We start from the raw sequence: 11,618 nt of genomic DNA on the forward strand, positions 1-11,618 counted from the left end.
ATTTCGTTGTACCTATACTTGTATCTGTGCAATTACAATAAAGTTGAATTGAATTGAATGTAAAATCTTTAAAGTGAAGAGGGAGATGTAATGTCTTGGTACAATATGGAACATGTATATACTGTAAATGTCAGTGCCTGTGATGTGTAAAGTAGCAGAGCAGAGGGACACAGAAGGAACGCTGTGTGGCGGCTCCTAAGGGTCGTGCCATCATACTGCCGAACCCCTCGGCACAGGAGTTTAAAAGGCAGGGGTTTGGGTGCCATCTTCCTCTAGTTTCGTCTTCCCTACAACCGGGAGGAATATAATAAAGGTGCTTCTCAAAACACTGGACTTCGTGCCTCCTGTCGAGACCCACGCACCACAGCTGCAATTTATTTTTCCACTTGTGCTGTACAATTTGATTAATTTTTTTTTTACAAGCATCCTTATGCAGAAGAATAAGTAAAGCATGTAGTGTTGAATGGGCATGTTTTCATACATTTGAGGGCATAACAGTAATGCAGAATTGTATTTTCCTATCTTGGAGAAGTCAGTGAAGTTGACTAGGGCTGGGAAAAAGAAATGCCAGTGAATGTACAGACTTTTACTTTCATATCTGTGGTGACTATATTCCTAGTCAATATTTCATCTGTATAAAAGATTGCCGCAGTTTTTTTTATTCTCTCAGCGAAACCAAATCTGTTTTTTGTTATTCAACAGTTTCAATAAATTCTTTTTTATATACAAACGAAATTGAAAGAACAAAAATATTTTGTATTGACTGTTTAGTATTGACTAAGATTTTTCTGCTTGAAGGGGGAGTCCGCCTCCTAGATGGAGCAAGTCTACGAGATCAGGCGGAGAGTAAGTTCAGGATAGAGACGTCTAATCCAGGATAGAGACGTCTAGTCCAGGATAGAGACCTGAAGCCTGTGTAGCCGTGGATAGACCCCTGTGTAGCAGTGGATAGACCCCTGTGTAGCCGTGGATAGACCACCTGTAGCCAGTCTCCCAGAGGTGAGTAAACTGGACAGAGGAGCCAGTCTCCCAGGAGCCAGTCTCCCAGAAGCCAGAAATAGTCTCCAAGAAGTGGCAAGTCCCCAGAAGACACGATGCACTGAGATGCAGCGAGAGGCAAGAGCCAGTCTCCCAGTCGCAGGCTAATGCCCCTGTCGCACTTAGGAAACCTGAACGGAAACCTCTGGAGACTTTGCGCCCCACCCAAGGTTTCTGTGCGGTTCCCAGAGGTTGCAGGTGGTTGCCGGAGGTTGCAGGTAGTGGAAGCAGGTCGGGAGACTGACAAAAACCTCCGGGGACCACACTGAAACCTTGGGTGGGGCGCAAAGTCTCCAGAGGTTTCCGTTCAGGTTTCCTAAGTGGGACAGGGGCAAACGGCAACGACACAGGCCCTTTGATAGAGTTTCTAGAGTTTGAGGTTAAAGTGAAAAAAAACAGCGGCACTCTTAATTGAGTAGTATAAATTGAGTGTAAATCCTTATGTGGATATTTGGGAGAGATGTGATGTAATTAAAGTGAAAGGGGAGATGTGATATAATTAAAGTGAAGGGGAGATCTGATGTATTTGTAATGTACTATCATTGAATGTATTACATTGGAACTTGTGATGTATATGTAACATATATCACAACAGGGCGTAACAGAGAACCTTGCGTCTGGTGCCGGGCCTTGCATGCCGGGCACCAGACGTCAGCAGAGGGGGTTGGTGCTATTATCATCATCGCTGGGGAGCTGCAGGCAGGTAATGTCGCCCACTCTGTTCGTTCTCGGGAAACGAAGGGGCCGGTCATCAGTGATTCCTGCGGCGACCGGCCATATTCACCGCTAACTCAAGGATGCCCTGAAGGCACGGCTCAATTATCCGGACTGGGTGGACGCTCTCCCATGGGTTTTGCTGGGGATCCGCACCGCAACCAAGGAGGACTTGGCATCCTCCTCCTGCGAGTTGGAGTATGGGTCCCCGTTGATGGTGCCCGGGGTGTTCGTCCCGCCAGCACGGGGCCAGGTGGAGCAGCCTTCGGACACTCTGCAACGTCTTCGGCAGACTGTGGGCAAGCTGGCGCCGGTGCCCATGTCTCGTCATGGGTCCTTCCGTCCGCATGTTCCCTCTGCTATGGAGGACTGCCAGTTCGTCTTCCTGCGTAGGGATGCTCATCGGACACCTCCAGCATCCGTACGAGGGTCTCGTCCGAGTCCTAGAGCATGGCTCGTCCACATTCGTCCTGGACATGGAGGGTCGGCATGAGACTCTTTCGGTTGCGCGGCTGAAACCGGACGATATTGACATTGATCGGCCGGTGCTGGTACGTCGGCCCCGTAAGTGAGGGCGCCCTCCGTCCAGGTTACCTCCTCCAGTGGCTACTCCGTCCTCTGCACCTGTTGTGCAGTTGCCTGTTCCTGTGCCGGGCATGGTGTGCACCTGGGCTGGCCACCGTGTGCGCCCTCCTGTCCGTTTCGTGCCTCGGGTTCTTGGGGGGGGGGGCGTCCTTGGACGGTCCCGGGCCACTCCTTGGGTCATTCCCCTCGGCTATTGAGCAACAGGGACGTTGCACGATTTCTTACAGCAATATCGAACCGTTCCAAACTGCCCTACCGGTCAAACTCCAGCGGAGATGATGCTCGGATGTCAAGTGCGCCCTCCCCTATCGGTTTTGAACCTGACCAGTAACTCTTATACGGCGCACACTCAGCCAACGATGTCGAACAAATCCAAATTCGACATTGGCGACAACGTATATTACCACACTTATAAGGCCAAGCAAAGCAAATGGTGCACTGGCAGGATCATGGCTCACATTGGAACCAAAATGTACACCGTCCAAGGACAAGAAGGACACTGCCGACGGCATGATGACCAATTAGGAAGTCGCGTCCCTCCAGCGAAGACTGCGCAGAACCTGACCAGAACCAAGCAGTCGGACACCCCGGTGCTGAATCATGTGGATACTGGAGTGCCTGACTTGCTCCTCCCCAGACCTGACGAAGTTTCCGACAGACGAACTCGCCAGGAATAGACGTTCAAACTGGAAAAGGGGAGCGTGATGTTTGGTGGATCGTGTGGGGTGGGAGGACCCATTGCTCCCATGCAGCAGGTGGTGCTGCACGGGACAAGGGAGATGTTTTGTACGTAGTTATCTCTGTCTGTACACAATGTGAGTGCGAGTCAGATTGTGTGATTGCAGCCATTATAATTGTCTTGCTGCCAGCATTGAGTTAATGGAATAAAGACTTCTGTTGTACCTTGAAGACTCTCAAGTTTCATACAGACATAGAACAATAACACAATTTCCGGTGGCGCTATGGAGTAAGGGAGACTCGCGCCGACTAGCTCCGCAAACATTTGTTTGAAAACGGGGGAAAAGAACGGGATTTACCTGCAGACAACAGCACCGGCTGCTTGCAATAAGCATGTGACGTCATCAGGTGCGTGACACCGGTGGTATGTCTATGCAACATACCCCCGCCAAGACGAGAAAAACCGGCAAGCCCAAAGAAGTAGGCCCGACTGAAGCCTCAGGCTCAGTTTTAACATTGTCCCAGGAAGATGTCTCAAAGAAGGAAAAAAAACAGATGTTGAAGAACTAAGAAGTTTCCTCGCACAAGAAATCACAAATATAATGGAAGAATTGAAAAAACGTAAACAGAAAATTTAAGGAAGAACTGCAATCTTTTAAAGAAAAAATTAAAGAAGATGTCACAGCCTCTGTACACGAAGTACTGGAAGCCTGGAAGATAAACATGGAAGAAAATCTTAATCAAAAGATTGAAGAGGGTGACTTCCGGTGGCGCCATGGAGAACTAAGGCGCGGCATTGAGCTCCTCTCCCGCAAAAATCGTAAAAAAGCCGTTTTAAAGTCAGTACCGATTTTTTTTTAAACTCACCGGAGCTGCTTGGTGTCGTGTAAAGGTGACATCATCAGAAGGTGATGTGAAAATCGGGGAGCTTAACGGTAAAAATCGGGAGTTTTAAATGAGCAAAGAAAAAAAGCTCAAGTGCACCTAAGAAAAACACTATTAGTCTTCAGCTCGAGAAAGCATTGGATACTCTGCAAACGACAGAAGTAGGTTCAGAAGAAGAAGAATCTTACTGCCAAGGGTGTCTGCTTGAAATGGCGACAAAAGGAGACAAGAAGGAGAAGGAGGTAAAGCAAATGCTTTTAGATATCTGCTGCATTCAATATTACACTGGAAAAGATGCAGAGTATGGAGTCTCATATGGAAAATTATAAGCAGAGTAAGGAGACTAATATGGAGAGAATTTCTCAAAAAATTGATAATACTTGCAGTCAGTTAAAAGAACTGAAGAAGTAATATAAGGAATTTGATTAAAAAAATTAAAGTCAGAGTGTGTTAGAATCGAATATGACTATAACAAGAAATTTAAAGATGTGAAGGATGATATCGGAAAACTGGATGAAATAATGGAAGAGATAGAGAATGAGATAAAAGAGATGGTCACGGAAATAAGGAGTTAGAAAAAATCACAGAAAACGGAAGAGGAAAAACTTGAAAGAATGACTGGACTTCGAGGCGAGATCTCGAAGACAAAATCTGAGGATTCTTGGAGTGGAAGAACGCCGAGAGTACCATGAATCTCAAGCATGTACTTTCGTTACTGATTTACTCAAAGATGTCTTTGAACTGTCGGAAGAACCAAGAATAGAGGGCGCTCACCTAGTTGGGCGTGTTGCAAGAGGAACAAATTATTCAAGACAGATAATTGTGAAATTCCGTGATATCTCTTCAGTGGAATTTATATAGAGAAAGATTACCCATGGGAAGAAGCTGACAAGATTACCCATGGGAAGAAGCTGTGGGGATAATATTCAAATTTTCCATGATTACCCACCTGCGGTCGTCCGGAGAATGAAATTGTTCACACCGGCAAGACACACTCTGAAGGATGTCCCCGGAGTTAGATATGAGATTGTTTTTCCTGGGAGAATGAAGGTGTCTTATAACGGCACTGAACGCTCATTTACAGATCCCGGAAAAGCTTTTAAGTATGCAGAGGCTATCGTAAAGAAAACATCGGGGGAAGCTGTCGACAAGGAAGAAGATTGAACTTTTTAATTCTTATGATAGAATTTTGAACTGGTTAAAATAGCGGAGCTTTCCAGACAATTCCAAAGCTTATCTCTCTGGAATGTGTTTTTCTGAGAGCGCTGGCCATATTTCACCTTGAATGAAAAGCTCAAAGTTTAACCCCTTGGTACCTGCTTGTATGGTAGTTAACCCTTTGGTACCTGCTTGTATGGTGTTGGTACCTGCTTGTATGGTAGTTAAAGAATGGGATATTATGTAAGAATCCTGGGTGGATATATATGGTAAAGTTTAGATTAGATTAAGATTAGATAAATTGGAAAGACATATATACTTATATAATCGTGTATATGTTGTGTTTTATATTTGGTTTTTTACTTCTTATGTCTTTTCCTGATTTCTTTCGGCTTTCACTGGTGCTGGTTTGATAAATTCATATAAGAAAAGACAAAATATGAAACGGTATGTAACTTTTTATGAGGCTCTACCAAGGGGGAGGAGCTCAATGTATAACAACATCAACGGAAGTCTATAAATTTTTTGTCATCATCGATGGCTATTCGTCTTTGAGGTATCTTTTCTTAGATACCTTAATAGCACTTTTTTTTTTAAGCACAATCAAGATTTTTATTTGTTTATTTTTTTTGTAATTAATTGTATATCACATTTTTTCTTTCTTTTTTTAAGGCACTTTATAATAAGGAGATGCAATATAAATCTAATAACTTGGGATGACCACCCAACTCCCAGAATTCTGAGGTATTTGGTTGCATCATATGATTCAGGAATACTATCTTGATTTACAATGCAAGACGATGGACAAATAAAGAATGGAGGAATTACATTCTGTAGTTGGAACATAAGGGGTGCCAACGAACCAATTAAGAGGGGTAAAATTTTTGCTCAACTAAGATCTTTGAAAAGCGACATAATGCTTTTGCAGGAAACGCACATGAAACAACAAACACAAATGAGATTATAGGCGAAGTGGATAGGTCAAACATACTACTCCTCATTTACTTCTAAATCTAGAGGTACGGCTATTCTTATTCGAAAAGGTATACCTTTTAAATTAAAGAATACTATATCAGATAAAGAGGGAGGGTATATTATAGTTTCGGGAGAAATTTATGCAACCCCACTAACTATGATAAATATTTACGCTCCGCATTTTGACAAACCCCAAATTTTTGATAAAATTATAGATATAACATCAGAATTTAATTACCAAAATGTTGTGGCGTCAGCGTAAACACATGCTCGAACCCTCGTCAGGAGATACGAGGGTGGGCATAATGTAGCGGAGCGGAGCGGGCGGCGCCGATTTCAACATCGGGAGCCTGGGAGCTCCAAACCGGCGCCCCCTGTCGGCTTCGGAAGCCGCGGTCTCCAGCTAGGAAGCGGCCGTTCCAGTTGGCCCAGCCGCTGAGAGGACTCTCCCGACGCCGGGGCAAGACCACCTGGTGAGAATGGCCAGGAACATCGGGCCTCCATAGAGGCAATTGCGGTGGCCTCAATAGGCCTGACTTTGGGTGAACTTGGGGTTGGGGACTGGACATTGTGCCTTCCCCCACAGTGGTATCCATTGTGGGGGGTTGATTTTTTGTCTGTAAGGTAATCCTGTTAGTCTTTGTCCAAGATGGCTGCCGTGAAGGGAGAGTGGACGCTGGCGCGCTTTAGCTGCCGCTGCTCTCTCTTCACATTGTGTTTTTGATTTTTTGTTTTTGGACTGAATTCTGTTTTTAATTTGTGTTTCTGTGATGTCTTTATTATTTATTTTATTCTGATTATATGTTTTTATTCCTGTTAATCTCTGTAAGGTGACCTTGAGATGTCTGAAAGGCGCCCAAAAATAAAATGTATTATTATTATTATTATTAAATACAGATCAGAAAATTTTAGCAAGAACTTTAGCAAGAAGATTGAGTAAATACATTAATAAATTGATAAATCCGGACCGAACGGGGTTTATACCTAAAAGACAATCATCTAACAATTTGAGACGCCTTTTTAATATAATGTATTCATACAAAACGTAAAAGGAAGACTTGTCAGTTATATCTCTGGATGCAGAGAAAGCATTTGATCAGGTAGAATGGCAGTATTTATACAAAGTACTCCAAACATTTAATATGGGAGAGAATTTTATCAGATGGGTTAAATTACTATATGAGAAACCAATGGCAAGAATACTAACTAATAATATATTATCTTCAAAATTTCAATTATCGAGGGGCAATAGGCAGGGCTGTGTTTTATCACCCCTGCTATTTGCACTTATGATAGAGCCGCTTGCTGAAAGGATAAGAAGGCATCCGGATATTCAGGGATATAATACTAAGGATACTATTAATAAAATATCACTATATGCAGATGATATACTTTTATATATTACAAACTCCCAAACGAGCATCCCGAATCTATTAAATCTAATAGAGGAATTTGGCTCTTTCTCCGGTTATAGAATAAATTGGAATAAAAGTGAAATTATGTAATTAAAACCCCAGAAAGCGAATCACCTATTAAAATTTCCATTTAAAATCGCAACGGAATAATTTAAGTATTTGGGTATTCAAGTTACTAGAAGATATAAATCATTATTTAATGCTAATTTTATACCATTATTAAATACATTTGATTCAATTTTTAAATTTTGGAGAACGCTCCCACTGTCACTAATCGGCAGAATAAACGCTATAAAAATGATAGCGCTACCACAAATAATATATTTATTCCAATCTATACCGATATATATACCAAAACACTTTTTTTTTAAATTAGACTCGAATATTTTTAATTTTATTTGGGATTATAAAGCACATAGAATTAAAAGAAATCACTTGTGCAAACCCAAAGAAGTAGGGGGGGGTTTGCATTACCTAATTTTCTATACTATTATTGGGCAGTACATATTAAAAATATAATTTATTGGTTGGACAGTTCTGCTCAACAGTTGGAATGGATAAGAATGGAGAAAGAGGATTGCGCCCCCTACGATCTAGGAGCAATCATTTTTTCCCCAATAAAGCTGAATAAAATGTTATATAAGAAGAATCCAATTATACAAAATACAATACGAATCTGGAAACAAATAAAATTAACTTTAAAATTAAGAAATTTATCAGTGTTAACACCAATAGTGAATAACTCAGTATTTAAACCATCTGGTATGGATAAAACATATAAACAATGGGAAAAAGTGGGAATTAAAAAGGTAGGTGAATTGTATGAATTGGGAAATTTATTATCATTTCAACAACTAAAATCAAAATTTAAATATAAAATTACCATCAACAGAGGCAATTAGAGAAGACTGGGAAAAAGAATTAATGATAAAAATCTCAAAAGAAACATGGAAAAAATATTTGATACATATACATAAATGTTCGATCAATGCTAGACATAACTTAATTCAATTTAAAATATTACATAGATTATATTATTCCAAAACTAGGTTGAATAAATTTTATCCAAATATTTCTCCCATTTGTGATAAATGTCTTTCTCAAAATGCCAATATTACGCACTCATTTGTCTCTTGTTCAAAACTTTATAAATTTTGGTGTGATATATTTGATATATTCTCAAAGCTATTTAAGACAAAAATAGAACCTAACACTGAAATTATTATATTTGGAGTAAGTGGAGATGGGAACAAATTAAATACACACCAAAACTCATTTTTCAATTATGGGTTAATAAAGAGCAAAAAAACTTATACGTAAATATTGGAAAAATTCTAATATACCAACATTTAAAATGTGGATCAGTAATATGCTGGACACAGCACATCTGGAAGAAATGAGACTCCTCCTAATAGACAAACAAGACCTATTCTTAAGGAGCTGGTCCCCATTTATTGATTTCTTGGATTCATGTGGTGATATAGTATTATGAAAACCAACAGTTTCAGGTATGGGTGAAAGATGATTTAGAATATTAAAAAAAAAAAAATCTCACTGTGGCAATGGAATAATCTCCCTCCTGCTCTCCCTCTTCACTTATTCCTCCTGCTCTCCCTCTTCACTTATTCCTTCTCTTTCACTTTTTCTTTATTGGTTTTTCACCCACGCTCACGGGCGGTGGGCGGCGCGACTCTCGTCAGCAGCGGCCTCTGCAGTCCGTCTGTGTTTTTATTATTTTTTGTCTCGTTTTTATGTAGTTTTTGTTATTTTTTTTGTTGGGGTATGTGTGTGGGGGGGAGGGGGTAACTTTAAAATCTTTCCCCTGCATGGGAGACCCGACCTTTTCTTTGTCGGGTCTCCGTTGTCGTTGGGGCTGCAACGTGGAGCGGCCTCCAACAGGAACGACCTGGGGTTCCAGCTGCGGAGCTGCCGACTACTCACCGTCACGGGGCTGGCCGAGTCCGGAGCGGGTGGAGCTGTGGTGGACGCTGCTGCGACCCGACCCCCGGAGATTCGGAGGCTGCAACTGCGGGTTTGGCGGACGGCGGCACCGGGAGCCTACGGGTCCCTGCTGGGAGACCGCTTGTCGGGGCTTCCGCAACGGCGACTTCTCCCGCCCGAGTTGCGGGGTTGAAGAGCACCTGAGCGGGGCCTTGGAATGGCCGCGGGACTTTGCGAGCGCACGCCGGGGGCTCTAACAACTAGACCCGGTGTGCGACCTTGCATCACCCGACGTGGCTTTAATGGCCGCGGGACAATCGCCATCGCCAGCCAGGGGCTTTGACTTTGACTCTGACTCTGACATCGGGGGGGGGAGAGTGCAGTGGAGAGATAAGTGTTTTTGCCTTCCATCACAGCGATGTGATGGATGTTTGTGTAAACTGTGTTGTGTCTCGGGTCTTTTGTTTTGTAATGTATGGCTGCAGAAACGACATTTCGTTTGGACCTCAAGGGGTCCAAATGACAAATAAATTGAATTGTATTGAATTGTATAATCTATTCTTGTATAATCTATTCGACCGTTCTGTCCACGAAGTGCGGGTGATGTTGAATCCACCTTCTGAATACCCAGACATATTCGATGATGAATTGGGCAAGCTGCCCCTTGTATACAAGATCGCAACTGACCCGTCGGTTGTGCCAGTGGTCCGTGCTCCGCACAAGGTATCGTTTGCCATGAAGGACAAGGTCGAAGCCATGCTGAAGAACATGGTTGCCATAGGAGTGCTGGAAGCCGTTAGCGAACCCACCGAGTGGGTCTCCACCATGGTTGCCACCGTGAAGAAGGATAAGAGCGAGATACGGGTGTGCATCAATCCCAAAGACTTAAATCTAGCAATAAGACGTCCTCATTATCCCATGAGGACCGTAGAAGATGTTGCTGCCCAGGTCGGCCAGGCCACGGTGTTCTCAGTCCTTGACGCCAGGAGCTCATTCTGGCAAATACTTCTTGACAAACACTCCTCAGACTTAACCACGTTTGGCACCCCCTTCGGAAGATTCAAATTTTTGCGGATGCCATTCAGCATCAACTCCGCTAGCGAGGTGTTTCAACGCTCCATGGAGCAACTGTTTGCCGGACTGCCGTGTGCCATTATCGTGGATGACATCCTGGTATACGGAAAGATGCTGCTGAGCACGACCACAACCTCCGACGAATTCTAGATCGCGCTCGCCAGATCAACTTAAAACTCAACCTGTCAAAGTGCAAGTTCCGCGTAGCTGAAGTACCCTATGTTGGCCACATCTTCACAGCCCACGGGCTGAAACCTGACCCGCAGAAGACCAACGCAATCTCCGAGCTGCCTGCCCCGACCGAGGTACCCAGCCTGCAGTGATTCCTGGGCATGGTCAACTACCTGGGAAAGTTCATCCCCAACCTCAGCGAGTTGAGTGCACCCCTGAGGCAACTGACGAAAAAAGACGTTGCCTGGTCCTGGTTTCCTCAACACCAGCAGGCTTTTGACTATCTTAAAATAAAGCTGATCAGCACACCGACTCTCAAGTTTTTCGATCTGCACCGTCCGATCGTAGTTACGTGATGCATCCCGTTTCGGACTCGGTGCTGCCTGCCTGCAGCTCCACGATGATGGCTCGCTACAGCCCATTTCTTATGCCTCGTGTACCATGACAGACACTGAGCAGCGCTATGGACAAATCGAAAAGGAGCTTATTGCGGTTGTATTCGCCTTCTCCAAATTTAAAGACTTTCTTTTCGGTAGCAGATTCACGGTCGAGACCGATCATCAACCCTTGGTGACCATCCTCAATAAGCCCATTCACATCGCACCTGCTAGACTCCAGCGCATGATGCTACAGCTCCAACGATTCGACTTTCTGATTGTGTACAAGAAGGGCACCGAGATGCATGTGGCCGACGCGCTATCCCGTGCCCCCCGCTCCTCCTGTGACAGGCACCTCTACAAGCAGAAGGATCTGCAGGTACTCAATGTCAACTTTGTTCCCTCTAAGCAGCTGCAGTGCCTGGCCGAGCATACCGCCAACGACCCCGACCTGCAACAGCTTGCAGCCGTCATCCATCGGGGGTGGCCCAGCATACGCACCTCGCTGCCTGCGGGTGCCCACCCTTTCTTTCTGGTCAGCGACGAGCTGGTGCTCCGGGACGGTATCATCATCAAGGGTCACAAGGTTGTCATCCCTGCCTCCCTG

The 11,618-nt window shown here is 43.9% G+C and overlaps 1 long non-coding RNA gene across 1 annotated transcript; it reads right to left on the minus strand.

Moving 5' to 3' along the window:
* Nucleotides 1–792: 792 nt before the first annotated feature.
* Nucleotides 793–1,024, minus strand: LOC116967651. Its single transcript, XR_004410299.1, has 2 exons — nt 955–1,024; nt 793–905 (listed from the first exon to the last, which is right to left on the minus strand). It is a non-coding gene; the product is annotated as an uncharacterized LOC116967651 (long non-coding RNA).
* Nucleotides 1,025–11,618: the final 10,594 nt, after the last annotated feature.

Source organism: Amblyraja radiata, chromosome 40 (genome assembly GCF_010909765.2).
Source record: "Amblyraja radiata isolate CabotCenter1 chromosome 40, sAmbRad1.1.pri, whole genome shotgun sequence".
Taxonomy (NCBI): Eukaryota; Metazoa; Chordata; class Chondrichthyes; order Rajiformes; family Rajidae; genus Amblyraja; species Amblyraja radiata.